This window comes from Triturus cristatus, chromosome 7, assembly GCF_964204655.1.
Source record: "Triturus cristatus chromosome 7, aTriCri1.1, whole genome shotgun sequence".
In the NCBI taxonomy this organism is placed as follows: domain Eukaryota; kingdom Metazoa; phylum Chordata; class Amphibia; order Caudata; family Salamandridae; genus Triturus; species Triturus cristatus.
This window is the reverse complement of record NC_140590.1, coordinates 194,053,012-194,064,357: the sequence shown is the minus strand read 5'-3', so window position 1 is coordinate 194,064,357 and position 11,346 is coordinate 194,053,012.

The window sequence follows — 11,346 nt, the reverse complement described above, 5'->3', positions numbered from 1 at the left end:
GTCATGGCTATTTGGTTGGGGAGAGACTCCAGGACAATAACAGTATAGTAACTGAAATAACATCGGAAAGGAATAAGGGAGGTGACCCCAAGGACTTTGTACCGACCACTCCCAGGGATACCTTGGACCCAGGAAGGAATCAGGGCATAGAAATGATCTCCTGGAACATCGCGGGGCTGGCCTCCAAATTCCATAATCAGGAGTGGAGACAGTACGTGGGCAAATTTAGTGTGATTTGCCTACAAGAAACTTGGGTAGTGGACCACAATCCCTTCCATCTTGAAGGGTTCAAGTGCTTCTCTGTGCCTGCAAGGAAATCGGCGCCGGGAAGACCTATGGGGGGGTTAATTACATATGTGGATCTACATCTGGAAGGTACCTGGGTTGACCTGCAATGGAACTCTGTCAATATACAAGCTATTGGATTTGAATCCAGGAACATGAACATTGTTTTTATTAATATTTATAATGCTGTTTCAGGTAATAGGAATAGCTTAATAATTCGTAATTTGGACAACCTATTAAGCATGGAGTTAATGTCAAGAAAGAGAGCAGTAGCCCCATATGTGATTTTAGCGGGGGATCTAAATTGCCATATGTGTCCCAACCTAAGATGGGCGGAGGGGGCCTGGACTGGCTGCACAATAGAAAAGAGACCACATCTTGAACATACCTTCGAGGGATTGGAGTTAGAAAGGGTTCTGAATAGCCATGCGCTCAGGCATACAATAGATTTGATGGGGCCCAAAGCAGGAGATAAAATTATACCTACATTTAAGGGAAGAGGGTCCTGCTCTATTATAGATTATATAGCAGTCTCTATCCCTTTTGTGAACTGGATATGTAAGGCGAGCATAGAATGGAGCATATTTAGTGACCACAACCCCTTAGTTCTGCGGATAAAGAATTGGGCCCCATGCAAAAATAAGGAAAATGGTAATGCAATTAGCACATTGAGGCCCACGGACCAGGGGAGAAGACTTAGATGGGCCAGGGTGGACGGGGATGCCTTCTACAGATCTTTAATGGATGTCGGTAAGGAGATGATTGGGGTTTGTTTGGACCCATCCTTGGAAGGTCCCATGGTGGTCAAAGCATTTGAGGCACTGGCACGCCTCATTGACGGACTGCTAAAGTCACCAGCGCCTGGGCCGATGAAATGCTCCCCCAGATGGTTTAATAGAGATTGTTCTAGGGCCCACAAGGATCTGAAAGAAAGTCTAAAAAAGTTGCCTAGAGATAAGGGGCGTATTGTACAATGTCGGACAGTTTACAAAAAGGCCATTAAGTCAAGGAAGTTGGCCCTCCAATCACAGACATGGGAAAATTTACGGGAGGCTGCTGACAGAAAAGACTCTAGAGCATTTTGGGAAATAATTAATAACCCTTGTTTCCAGGATGCGTCTGCACCGGTGATTGCCACTACCATTCTCCCCGAACAATGGTTTGACCATTTTAAAGGCTTATATAACCACGCCAACGAGCAGGCGGGGAGGGGTGAGGCTATTTGCCCATGGGTGACAAACGTAGAATTTACGGTAGATGAACTGGTAGTGGGGATCAAAGGGTTGACACAGAATAAAGCCCCTGGGCCGGACGGTATTCCCCCAGACCTCTACCTAAGTAAAGTTGACCTATGGGCACCTATCCTCACTAGAGTAATAAACACGGCTGTTTCTACAGGCATGCCAAGATCCTGGGCTGCAGCCACGATAGTCCCAATTTTCAAAAAAGGGAAAAATGATGACCCCCGGTGCTATCGCCCGATTTCCCTAAATGATGTAACAGCTAAAGTATTGGGGAGAGTCGTCCTGAACCGCCTCCTGGATTGGGCAGAGGATCACCACATAATAACCGACTTGCAATATGGGTTCAGAACAGGAAAGTCAACTACAGACCAGTGTCTGAATCTCTACCTCCTAACGGCCAAGTATACCATTGCAAGCAATCAGTCGATTTATATGGGGTTTATGGACCTCTCATCAGCTTTTGACCACGTCAATAGAGAAAAGCTCTGGAACCTAATGATCAAACTAGGGGTAGAAGATGGCCTGGTGGTTATCTTAAGAGCACTCCACTGGAACACCTCTGCTAGAGTACGTTATAACCTAGAGGGTGATACTACAGCTCCCTTTCCCTGCACTAGCGGGGTGCGCCAGGGTTGTATTCTGGCCCCGTTTCTGTTTTCATTATACATAAACGGGCTAGAACTGGCACTTGGTAACTTAAATGTAGATACCCCTAGAGTGGGTGCTCGAGCAGTACCGGTGTTGTTATATGCGGACGACGTGGTACTCTTAGCCAGAACACCGAAAGGCCTCCAGATCTTGCTGGACGGGTTTGTTAGCTTTATGGCCAGTTTAGATCTCTCCGCAAATTTAGCTAAATCTTACGTACTGGTGGCAGGGTCTAAATCATGTAAAAACGCTTGCTTCAAAATTGGCACACACGTAATGGAACAGGTTAAATCCTTTTCCTATCTGGGTGTTTTATTTGACGGGTTTTTAAATTTTAAACTTTTAATTGAAGGTAGAAGTGCTAAAGTAGTGGCCTCCACGGGGGCTATAATGAGCTATGGACATAGGTTGGGCAGGTGGTCTCCTGAACAGGTCATGCATTTGTATGGTTCAGTTTGTTGTCCCAAAATAATTTATGGGGCAGAAGTGTGGGGTTTTGCGAACCCACAACTAATTCAAACTGAGGAAAACACATTTTTTAGGAAAATTTTACAAATCCCACAAAGTACGTCAGTCTATATTACACATGCTGAATTGGGAAGGGTGTACATAGAGGACCTGATTAAAGTCAGACCACTTATGGCCTGGTTGAGAATATGGACCAATAGTGAGGCGGGTCTGAGTAGGCAGATAATTAGTGACTGTATGGGTAGAGATAAGGGGTTGGATATCCCATGGCTGAGCTACGTTAAGGGTGTCCTGTCCGGATTAGACTGTAAGAATCTTTTTATTGACCCCACGACAATAACTGCTGCGGATAAAACCCGTATTAAAAAACTTTTTCTGTCAAAGGAGTCTGCCCGTAGAGCCGCCTCAGAAGCAAGTAAGCCTACTGTTCGCACTTTCAATCTAGTTAAATCAGTAGTTGGTATGGAACCCTACCTTGCCCTGTTATATATTGCACAAGACAGATTTTTAATTACCCGTTTTAGGCTCAACCTTTTACACCATCTTTTGGCTGACCCATTTGGTTTTACGGCCACAGTTGAGCAGAAGGGTACCTGCGGCTGCGACAATAGGTCTCCGCAGGATACCCTTCATTTTGTACTTCTTTGCCCTTTTTATTCAGTGCCCAGACGTCGTTTTTTAGTAAGGATTTTAAAACAAATGAACTTTAGACACGCAAAGGTTGCTCTCTTATATTTACAAAAGGCTGGGAATCCATTGACGTTAGCTTGTATTATGAATTTTATTAGAGTTGCACTAAGATTGAGACGCACAAGAGGGTTATTTTGAACATTTTGATGCAAATGGCCCCTTCCTTTTTTTCTTTTTCTTTTGTCAGTATAAAATGATTTGTATTGTAATGTTTTTAACTGTACCATTGTACTTTTATGATATTTTCTAAATATCGAATAAAGGTTTTTGATGATGATGATGATGATTCACATTGGTCCGAGTACGACTCAGGACACTTGACGATTCAACGCGGAGGAGGGACATGGGAGGTTAATAATTGTATTTTGTCTAGTCATTGGTAGAGCTACGTTGATTGATGTACCTGACTGTTACGCTGAAGCAGGGACTCAGGCAGTTTCTGGCGGTGTGCGTGCTGTTTGCCAAATGAGTCATACATAATAAGGCGGGCTGCGTGGAATTTTAAAACATTACGCTTCCCCACACAGAACCAAGTCCCATCCAATCAGTGACCCACTGCTACACTGACTGAACCCAGGCACGGATTTACCGCTTGATATCAGCTCTTCACCGGGACGGAGACCGTGTGAAGTGCTGATATCGTGAAACACATATTGCCACCATGTAAGTTGGCACTCAGGTTTGTCAATAGACCCGGCCCTGAGAAATAAGTGCCGGTGCTAAGCACCGGAAAGCACCGGCACAAATTAAGCACTGCTAACACCCCCTACAAACTGCTTAAATGGGACTGAAACCCACTACAAACTGCGTAGATGGGACTAACACCCACTACAACAAACAAAGTGTGAAGCACAAGGTAACTACTCCCATGAACTGTGAAAACTATGTTGAAAGGGACTAAAACCTATTAACTGTGAAAAGAGAGAGAACCCCCTTAAAACACCCCTCTTGTAACAGTAAAGTGACATTTTAAAGTGACATTTCGTTAAAAGCGTGAGTAAAACAATAGTATAGGACTACTTAAAGAGATGTATACCATAGTGCATGCATGTTAATCAAAACAAAACACATGAAAATAAAATGATACTTTCTACACATTCTGAGGCTAGTTTATAGAGCAGGAATGCATGTTCTAGCTAGACAGTCAAGCAAACACGTGTATATAAAGCAGAAATGCATGTTCTAACTAGACAGTCAAGCAAACAATTGTACAACAGCTACTCCGGTGAGTGACCTCTCACCTGGGTTGTACGACTCAGAGCACACTCCCCACTTAAAGTCCCAGGTGTCTAACATTTCACAGCACTTCACAGATGTGTTCTTTTAATGTAGAGTGACCCTCTCACGTGTAATCTTGCTTGTACATTGTGAATCTTTAATGACAGATCACAGTTCCACTCGTATCCAATTTAAGGCGGATAGTTGCTTAAGAGCAATGTCTTGTTAAGTGCCCCGTGCCTCACCTCAAGGTAATGCACGCTTCCTTGATTTGTGCATTAATGTTTCCTGTAGACTTCCAAATTGCACTGTCAGGCACAGCATTGACTGCAAGTTACCATTCATTACCAACGTGCTGGCAACACCGACAATATACCGAAAGAGAACACAGTGACCATGAAGTGGGCCCCAAATATCACAGCTGCATACAATGTACTCACGTACTATCTCGACACCTGCACACGGCGTGATCTTTTAAAATATAATCCTGGCCTGCGGATGTGCTGGCGCTCCATTTGAAATATAACAAGCAGCATTCCTCGCACCGGATGGTCATTACCAGGCAAACCAAGCCCAAAGCTTGCGTGCAGTAACAAATTTCAAAATGAAGGCCCACTGACATGCCTGCACTGGGTGGCTCAAGGCACATACATGCTCCCAAATAGTCATTGTGAAGTGATCAATAAAGGATGACAAGATAGATTACTACAATTTGTCATTTTTGCTATCCCAAAATGTTCACAAAAGAAAATTGCAATATTGGATTTCCCAACATTTATTGAAAAGTACTGATCTTTTCATATAAAACATGAAGTGCAATTATGAGAAAGATAAGACACATAATTGTTTAGGCATTATTAGAATGGTAAAAAACTCAAAAAATCCAACCGGGTTGATTGTTCATTTTGTTGCTATAGTTACTCCTATCTATTGCTAATTCCTAGGCTAAAGAGAGCATATCAGGAATACCCATCTGCCAGGCAACGTTTTCCTTGGTACCTTATGTTAGAAAGTCAAGATCAGTGCATCCATTGTAATTGTAATTATAATTGTAAAGAAAATGTCTTCAGAAAGGCCTTGAAAACCTGGATTTTTCTTTTGCATTGATTCATCTCCTCACTGGTCACAGCTCCTTTCCGTTCAGGTCCACATGATTAGTAACAGCGCTGGGACACCTCCGTTGGAGGTAGCTGCGCGCTATATAAGCTCCCATAACATAACATAACAAATACAGCTATCTTCCTTTTCAGGATGACGGTCGGGGACAGCAGGACTCCATCTAAATTACAGCTCACAGCAACAGTCCATGATGACTCAGATAGTAATTAAACCTCTCAACATCTTCAGCATGGGCACTATTTTTAGCAGGCTTATCATATTGTGTCAGAGGTGTAGAACAGCATTCTAATTAGAATAAAGCAGAAGAGCTGTCTGCTCACTAGCACATACAATAAAACAATGCTTCATGTTCTAAGTTTGTTCGACCCTGGACATAAATGTGCAGACTACAGAGTGACAATGCTAATTATAAAGAAGTGCATGCAAAGCCCATTCCAGGAAGAGGAAAAAATTTGCAAACCACCATTAAAATATGATGCTAGCTTAAAACGAGAAACTAAAATGGAGACAAAACACAAGCCACATGACAAGGCATGCTGGTTCATACAGGTGCTGTTATTACTCATTTCCCAAATTTGCAGTATATACTTGAGGAGGTTCGGATGAGGGTCATGGGAGACTTTTTAAACAGTGTGCCTCATCCAAGCCTGTTCGAGAGTCAGGCCAAGATTCTGGGGAGACTCATAAGGGTCGAAGAGATGTTTACGGGCATTTCCATATTGAAAACACAAAAGGCCCCATGGCCTGATGCTACCCAGCCCTATTTTCTAAAAGACTTTGTCACAAACTCACTCTCATCCTCACATAGTTGTTTAATACAGTGGGGTGGATAGGGGAACTGCTCAGATCAATGCACTAACTATAAACCTATAACTATATAAACCAAGATGGAAAAGGACCTACAGTTGTGTGCCTCATACTGTGCAATATCGCTATACCAGGCCATAATTGCTCAGATAGCACCAAACAGACACTCCATAATTGATAAAATGGGGCAGGCGGGCAAGGATGCAGTCTTGCTAACTACCGACATGGAGAAAGCATTTGACGGCATTTACTGACCGTTTATTAACTTAACACTACAGTGCATGGAAATGGATCTGCAATTTTGTGACATGGCTCTCGGGTGACCATCGGACTCCAAGCCAATGGCTGACTGACATACATCATCAGAACTTAACCAGGGACAAGGCAAGGTTCCTCCTTGTTCCCTCTACTATTTGCAAAATACATGTCAGTTCTGCAACATAATAAAGTAAAGGAGATGACTATAGGACTCATGGAACACAATCTTTGCATGGATACTGGTGATGCACTGGTGATGCACTGCTCGCAGTAACCGACTCGGAAGGACCCCTCTCAGAGGCGATCACAGAACTGAAAATATTTGGCAAGGCTTGGTTTTCACTATCAATGTTCATAAATTGCAGTTTTATGGCACGACATGGAGGCCAACACTATGCAAATTCTCCTTTATTGCCACAGCTCAAGGGTAACAATGAAGAGAATATAGAACTTCAGTAACATTCCAATAAAGTATAAAGTCTGTGAACATGCAGTCATCTCCCTTCTTTGTTGCTGCTGCTCACAAGAGATAAGTACCCTCATTTCATTCCTTATTATTTCTTATGTATTTATGGAAATTATTGTTCCTTGTGTGATAAACCCTTATACCCTTCTCTATCTCTCATGACTGGGTCCTATTGACCCTACCATGTATTTAATTAATGTCATTAGTCTTATCATAGACCCTTCCTATAGCTTGTTTATGTAAATCATCCCTCTTTGGGAGACCTCCTTGGTAAGGTACTAATTATATTGTACTATTTATATATTTATCCACTAATTGTTCACTGTCTCTTTCTGACAAGTATTGGGCGTCCGTTTATCTTTGTTTGTTTTTCGATCATACGCGAGCGGGCTGCCTAGCAACGCTCAAAATCTAACACAAGCCTTCTTAGGTTCAATACCTTTCCCCTCGCATGACACAGCACGCTGCAGGCACACTTATCCTCTCTCCCCATGCCCTTCCTCCACTCCTCAAGCACCACGATACTCGTTTTAACTACGAGAAAGACGCTGGGAGTCCTTCTTCCCCACCGCTATGCGTGTTTTAATGACGCATCGCGGGGGGAAAGATAATTGGAGGAAAGTGCATTGGCAACTACTGCGCAAGTAAAAAAATGTGCGTGGTTGCCGTAACTTCAGCAGACAACACTTGGCAGTTGCTGCTGTTGCTCAACGCGATCTATTTTACCTACTGACACAATTTTGAAAAGGAATTTTTTCACAGTTTTCTGACACCCCTTTTTCCAACGGGCTTAAAATCAATTCAAACAGGAATATTACCCCTTCAATTTATTCCTCAAGTCCAAAATATTATATACATAAATATATACAATTTAATTAATTAATCCCTTCTATATTAAAAAAAAAAGAGGGAGAAGAGACAAGGTACCATTACTTATCTAATCTTCATCATTATACTTTCATAATGTCTCTGAATCCAGACTCCAACCTCGAAGGTAAGCTTGAGTCCATGGTCTCTAAGGCCATGGGCAGAGCCATGAATTTCTTCAATGAGACAATTAATAAAAAATTCGAATTGCTATCAAAGGCATGGCCCAGCACTAGTACTATGCATTCTATGGGCACACAAGAAGGGGCACTTAAGGCCCCAAAGAAGAGAGCTGCACCACGACATTCTGAAAAAGGTATTAAAAAAACTAAAAAAACGATTAAGGCAGCTCACTCACGCTTTTCAGGCGGTGACCAGATGGATGCCTCGGGCATCACAATAGGGCATATATCAGGCCCTGAAGACACTATACATATTGATAGTGATGATGTGGCCAAAATAGATATTTTGTGCTCCTCAACCTTTGATACTGACTCAAAGGAGGTAGTGGATGAACATGTGGAAAATATTGAAGAGGCATATAAGGCCTCAGACCCAAAAATGGGTATTACTGATCCCTTCGGCGACTATATGTTAGATCCTCTCTTAATTAAACATCCCCTTTCCCCTGAATGGCAATCCTCCCAACATGTGGCAAATTATATTAGCTTCTGGCTTAGAAGGGAGATTCCCAAAGAAGTGAGATCCAGACTCAGATCTGAATGTCCCCGCCCCTCTCTCCCACACAAAATTGCAATGACCCGGGTTGAGCTGCTCCAAATCCGGCGATAATACCATGTCCGGCAGTCCAGAGGAGAAGGGATTGCCACGGCACCAGATCTGTGACAGCTAAAGAGTCTGGGAGACGAGGCGTGAGGTGAAATGAGCCCCCTAATCGCGAGGCGCTGAACGGGAGGTGAGCGAGGCTGAGGGGGAGCAAGATGGCGGCCGGACTCAGAGAGCTAGAAGACCGCAACGCAACCGGGTGGAGTGTGGCGTAGGGAGACGGGGGCCGCCTCGACGCATTCTATGGACAGACTAGGGGCCGCTGTAGCCCTCGAAGATCCACGGTAAGCGGAGACAGACTGGACCGGGGGGGGCTGGGGCGATCGTCGCCTACCCCCGGCGCAGGCGCGCAAGACAAACGGCCGCGGCCCGCAGAGACGATACTCTCCGAGGGACCCGGCTTGACCGTGGAGAGCCGCCGGTAAGGAGTCCGCCGACTGGAGGAGCCGTCCTGGGGTCTGCCTGGAGGTTGTCGGGAGAGACGGGCGACGCTTGCCGAGACGGCCACAGGGGAATCCCGGGAAGCAGGCTGTAGCGGGATATCTCCCCCCTCGTAGTGGCTGAGTGGCAGGCCCGGGCCCCCCACCCCAATCAGTGGCCGGAGAGCGGGCGGAACAGACGAGCCCCCCCCCCCCCGAGAGTTGGGAAACCGGGAGCGAGACGGGGGAACGGCACGGAGAGCAACAGAGGTGGAAGCGCCGCTACAGGGACATATGTAAAGAGGAAATAGAGGGATACATACCCCGGCCGCGCCATTGCCGCCAGGGTTCAGCCACAGAGAGCGGCCCCACCCCAAAAAACACCGAGGTGGTCCAGATCCAGGCAGCCAACCCCAACGCAGCCAAGCCCACGGAAGACAGCAGCGCCCAAGAAGTAGGGGCCTATTTTGAGTAGGCACTGCAGCGGGGTCCTGTAGAGAGTGGAGACAGCTGGCGACGAGCCCCCGAGAGAGGGAGGTGGAGACCGGACGGACCTCCCACGCCGGTGCCGGAGAACTTGCGCAGAGGCTAGAGATGGGGAAAAATGCCCCGCTTGAGAAACCCACCAGGCAAGGGACCATGGAGGATTATGCACGTACTCGGACGCAAATGGGGGTAGCACCTCGCCCCCCTGCCCCACGCTCGGACACGGAGATGCTGATGGACGCCATTCAAGCCTCCAGGACGGACATCCACGAGTCGAGGGCAGCGCTGGAGACCAAGATTGGAGAGGTTGGCTCCGAAGTGACACTGCTGAGGCAAGACTTCTGTAACTTGTCGGAGAGGGTGCAGACGGCAGAAACCCGGATTAGTAAAGCGGAGGACACTCTCACCCATCTTCGGAAGGACATGGCGGAACTACAGGCCTCACACAGACAATTGCTATGGAAGGTGGACGACGCAGAAAACAGGGCGAGACGCAACAACCTGCGATTCGTGGGATTTCGAGAGGGCATCGAAGGGACGGACATGGCGCAGTATCTCCATACTTGGTTGAAGAGCACCTTCCCAAAGACCCAGTTCTCGAACTGCTTCGTGATAGAGCGGGCTCATAGGGTGCTACCGGTGAAGCCGCCGGTGGGCGCACGACCTCGCCATGTCATCGCCCGTTTCCTCAATTTTGCGGACAGGGATCTGATATTGCGAGAGGCTCGGAAATTGGGAGAGATACGCCAGGAAAATACAAACATTATGATCTTCCCGGATTATAGCCAAGAGGTACAAAAACTGAGAGGAGCCTTCGATGCGGTAAAAGCAAAATTGAGAGACCTACGCATCACATACATGCTGCTCTTCCCGGCGAAGCTCAAGGTGATACATGATGGTAGAACACATTTCTTCACACACCCAGAGGAGGCCTGGCAGTAGATGGAGGAACGACCCGCGTTCCGCAGACTGAGACCTGACCAGGACGGAGGCCGGGAACAACCGTCCGGCACTGGCGCACGGCCCAAGGCAGCGGCGACATCACAGACTCAGGGACCAACAAGGCAGAGAAATGGGAAGCGGTTGCACAAGACGCCTTACCCGGATAGTGGCTCGCCGAGACGCCGAAAGCAGGACTCCCTGTCACCTGGAGGGACTAAAGTTTCGGGATCTAGATTTAGCTGCTTGGCGGCCCAATGAAGCTCTGAGGAGGAAGATGATGTGGATGGCCACGCATCTGGGAGGGGAGAGATGGAAAAGAGCTCCATGCACCCGCTAGAAGCAGCGATCCGTGACCTGGAGCGGGACACAATGGGTCACATGGAGGACTTGAGACCAGATACCCTGAGTGTGGCCAGAATGGACAGTAGAGATCGCAGCTCACAACCAATGGAGCACGCAAGTTGTTCCACCCCCTTTTATTCTCTGTTTGTTTCTCATCTTTTCACCAATGTATTTGTGTTCTTGGGCTAGGTGGATTGGGAATGTTTAAGTACTGACCACGTAGAGAGTAGACGATAGATAGACAACAGGGGGGATTGCAAGGGAGGGCGACAGGCCTACTCCGCCAGCAGTCCTGTTTCCG